Source organism: Myotis brandtii, unplaced genomic scaffold (assembly GCF_000412655.1).
Source record: "Myotis brandtii unplaced genomic scaffold, ASM41265v1 scaffold348, whole genome shotgun sequence".
Lineage (NCBI taxonomy): Eukaryota > Metazoa > Chordata > Mammalia > Chiroptera > Vespertilionidae > Myotis > Myotis brandtii.
In genome coordinates, this window is record NW_005363397.1 from 652,138 (window position 1) to 656,867 (window position 4,730).

Sequence of the window (4,730 nt, forward strand, 5' to 3'; positions counted from 1 at the left end):
GACTGAAAGGTCCCAGGTTCGATTCTGGTCAAGGGCATGTACCTGGGTTGTGGGCACATCCCCAGTAGGAGATGTGCAGGAGGCAGCTGATCGATGTTTCTCTCTCATCGATGTTTCTAACTCTCTATCTCTCTCCCTTCCTCTCTGTAAAAAATCAATAAAATATATTTTAAAAAATTTTCTTCTAATTAATTTCCTTTCAATGTGCACGAATCCATGCACTGGGTCACTAGTAGTTTTAATATGAGAAAATGTAAGAACATTCATTAAGGAGCGAATAAAAATTAAACTTGTAAGATTTATAAATTATGATTTATAAGAAGGTAATTCCTTATAAGAAAATTGTCTAACATGCATTGAAAGGTATTTTTTTGAAACTATACTACTTGATAACCAAGAAGGCCAAGAAATGAGTAGAGTAAGGATAAATAGTGAACATAAAACCTTATCAACTCCTTATACAAAAAAAATGTTATAGCCTCACCTGAACTGCTTCATGCACTTCTTGCCACTGTACCTTCAGAAAGAGAGCGTCAATTTGGAGAAGCCTTGCAATCTTACTGATCATGTATCCCAAAGTTCCTGACACATGGCAGGTTCAAAATGTTCTGTAAAATAAAGGATACCCAATATGGTAAGTTAGAATAATGAGATAGTACAAGCAAAGGTATAATTTCAGATTTGAACAGGTTGGCCTGAAAATTGGAGGCTATAAAAAATAAGAATAAAAACAACAAAATAAATGAACATCTCCCTTCCAGAAAATTCAGTATATAATAAATATGAGGTGTCTTTTGAAATTTCAGAGATAAGTCAAATAAAAAGGATTTGCAAAGCACACAGTGAATTTACATATCTCATTACTTTACAAGGTACATGTGTTGAAAATGTATATGAAAGTTTTATTGTACAATTCACAATTTCTATCTCATTTTACTCATCTATGAAATGGGGATAATAAGCCCTCCCATGAGAAATTGTTGAATAATAAATATGATAACATAGTTGAAAGTATATTAAGCACAAATTGATACGCATATATAGGGTATGAAATAATTCCTTGATATCCTTATGATACAGAATATTGGGATGACACTGATGGTTCTAGAAGTCAATATCTACAGTTTCCATTTATCAAATTCCTAATGAACACTCTGTTAGAAATATACTCATTTTATGACAAGAGGTATCTTAGAATGCAGGCTAAATGAAAAGGTAGGTAGGGAAAGGTAGAGATCCTGATGGCCTTTAAAAAATGCCTGAGGAGATTACAAATTCTAAAACCTGTCAACCCTTGCCATTTCCCTGGCCTGACCAGATACAAGGGATGCCAGAAAGATTTCTGAAGAAGAACTTCCTTTTCAGGCTAAGGCAGATTTGTCAGGATCCCTGGTAACTGAGGGGCTGCTGCTCAGAAGTCCTGCCTTCTGGAGAGAGGCAACACAGCAGTAGGTTTTTTCTTAGACTTTATTAAAACTATAATATCAAACGGGTAAACACATTTTCATGATTTCAGGATTACTGATCCCCATGGCACCCCATTCAAACAGGCATAAGGGTCTTCAGGGTTCTGGCTTTATAAAATATAAACAAAAGGAAACAGATCTGTTGTGAACTGTTTACTCACTCTGCAGAGAAGGAAAACTGATCCCTGATAACATGACTTCTATCATCAGACTCTTTTTAAAAATATATATTTTTTATTGATTTTAGAGAGGGAGAGAGAAACATCAATGATGAGAGAGAATCATTGATCGGCTGCCTCCTGCACATCCCCTACTGGACCGTGACCTCCTGATTCATAGGTCAATGTTCAACCACTCAGACTCTTAGTGCACCTTGGCTGACATTAGCATCACCTGGGAAGCTTTGAAAAGCCCAGATGTTCAGGATACATTCCGGAACAACTAAATTAGCATCTTTGGGGGTGGGACCCAGGCATTGGTTTTCTAAGGCTCCCCAGATGATTCCAGTGGCAACCACAGTAGAAAACCACAACTGTAATAGCTTTCCCCTCATGGCTACATCAAGTCCATGCTCCTTGGCTTGGCATTTAAGTCCTGCCTCACCTTGATCCCTATTTGTGTTTTCAGCTTCACTTCCTATATTCCCAATGCCAGTCTATTCTGCTCTTATACTGTAACCTGCTGATAACAGAGATCCTTGTGTGCCCTTTCATTTATCTTACCTCTGCTTATTCTAATTACAGTAATATTTCAATACCTAGCTCAAATGGTAGTACATCTATGAAGCTGTCCCTGATCCCCCAGTGTGGTGGTTTTAAAACGTGCCTACAAATTCCTTCACACTACTCCCACAACATATGGAACCTAAATCTCTCCCCTTTAAACAGGGATTAGCCGTATAAAATTAATCTGAACACACAAAACATGGCAACAGTGACTTTTAAGTAAAGCTGGATTAGAAAAGGCCATACAGCTTCTACCTGCTGCTCTCTCAACACACAGGCAAAGATGGAGAGGCCAGGCAGAGACCACAAAAAGACAGTGAGATGCCCAAGGAGCCCCAGCTGTTTCAACCCACCAGCTTTTATCATCTAAGCAGCATTAACTGCCAGACATGCAAACAAGTAAACCTTGAAATGATTACAGTCCCCATGCTTCAAGTCATCCAGCTGAGGCCCCAAACGTCATGAAGCAGAGGCAAACTGTCCCTATTGTGCCCTATCCTAACCTTAAAACACAGAAACATAAATGGATAGTTAACAATGCTAAGTCTTGGGATAACTTTCTACCCAGCTATAATGGAAACTTTCACTTTTCTAGATGATTTGATCTCTGGCCCCCATAGGGTACTTAACATATTCTTTCACTGTTTTTGTTACTAAACATGTTGTATCTCTTATTCTATATTGCAAGGTTCTTGATGCCAGAACTCATAGGTTATTGTTGATGTTTTTAAATCTCCCCAATGCCTTGCCCTATAAAATGTGCTCAAAATTTGACGAAACTTGTAAGCATAGACAAGCATTAGCCTTAATAAGACATTGTTCTGCTTTTTGTCTGGTTCCAAATTTCTGGCTATAATTGTCAACTGTATTCATCTAGTTTAATTAAAGGCTTTGCATTACATTAAAAAAAAGACAACAAAAGGAAATGTTGACAATAAGTGAATGAAAAGACTGAATATCAACATGTGGACATATAACTAACAAAATACAATAACATATATATGAATATAAACACAAATAATATGCAGTATGGGTCTAGTATTAGCTTTTCTAATCTTTGTTCTCTAGGAACTGATGAATTCTTAGCTCTGTGGCCAAGGAGAATGTTTCTGACCTTGTTGGTCTCTGTTCTCTTCTTTTCTTGGGCTGAATTTGTACTTTGGTGCATGGTATTTATGTCTAACTTCATCTGTGCTGGAATGTCAGTTCCTTGTAAGGATTTTTGACAATTGCAAAGAATGGTCTGTTTTCAAAGGCAGTATGACACAGTAGGAAAAGCCTGGACAGCCTGGGTGAAACCCTGGGTTGAAGTTCCAGTTAGGTTGATCTGCCTTGGGCAAATACCTTCACATCCAGGATCCTCATCTCCTCAACTGTAAAAGAGAGAGGGAAATACTTACCTTACAGGATTAAGAGAAAAAAATGAGATCAAATACAGTAATAGGCAGTGACTGGCACATAATAGGTATTCAAAATCCTTAGATGTCTTTTCAATTCCCTTACAATTTCAAGGAAAATTTACTTCGGTTTAGAATTTTTGTAAATTTTATGTGTAAGGAAGTTCACTTTTCTCAACTTTATGTACAAGGAAGTTTACTTTTCTCCAACATGTTCTACCAAATGGTGGCTGGAACTGTGACTGGGAAAACTCTGGGTCTCTCTCTCTCTCTCTCTCCTTCTTCCCTCCCCAGTCTAATCTCCTTTCCATTCTCCCTCTGTGATCTTATGCTAAACTGAACTAAGACAAAGTATTATTTCAGTCTCTGATCTGTTGCCATAAAGAGAGAAGTTTTGAGGTAGGGTGTAATCTAAAAAGTACTACCCTATTGAACCTTTTGATTCCATGATTATTTCCTATGTTATAATTCTAAGAATTATCCTGGCTATCATTTTCAGAGCAAAAATTAGGTATATAAAAACTTTATTACTTCTATGAGTAGATTACAAATCAATTTTTTAAAGTACAGGCCCAAGAAATCATTACCAACTCTGTCCATAACCCTTTTCTTCACTTAGAGGCACCACATCTGCCTAGCTATCTCCTCTCTCATCCATTAATTTACAAAGTCTAGTCAATTGTTCCAGTGAAATACCTCCCAAGTTTTCCCATTCTTCTTAACTCTGCTACCACTAGAAATGCATCTCAAACATTATATGAATTTGAAACACTAGGTGAACTTAATTCATATGCAGAATTGGACTCAATAGGGTCTCATGTGACCCAAGATTCTGCATTTCTAACAAGTTCCTGTGTGATACAGATGCTGCTGTTGGTCCAGGACCACATTTTGGGTTACTAAGATCTACGTATATTGAAGTGATATCTTCATTCCTATGCTGCCTGCCTCCACTCTTGCCTGTATCATTTTTCATAATAACACAAATGTAAGACATTTAAAATACAAGCTTGATCACACCTTTTTCCGTCCCTACTTCCAGCCCCACCCATCCTAGCATTCTTTTCAATTGTCTCCCATAATTGGCAAGATGAAGTCCAAAATGTAATAGTGAGAAATTATAACCCAACCCACCATTCTTT

At 37.3% G+C, this 4,730-nt stretch overlaps 1 long non-coding RNA gene across 1 annotated transcript; it reads right to left on the reverse strand.

Moving 5' to 3' along the window:
- Window positions 1–217: 217 nt before the first annotated feature.
- Window positions 218–3,554, reverse strand: LOC106727012. Its single transcript, XR_001363162.1, has 3 exons — window positions 3,306–3,554; window positions 485–608; window positions 218–229 (listed from the first exon to the last, which is right to left on the reverse strand). It is a non-coding gene; the product is annotated as an uncharacterized LOC106727012 (long non-coding RNA).
- Between the last annotated feature and the right edge of the window lie 1,176 nt (window positions 3,555–4,730).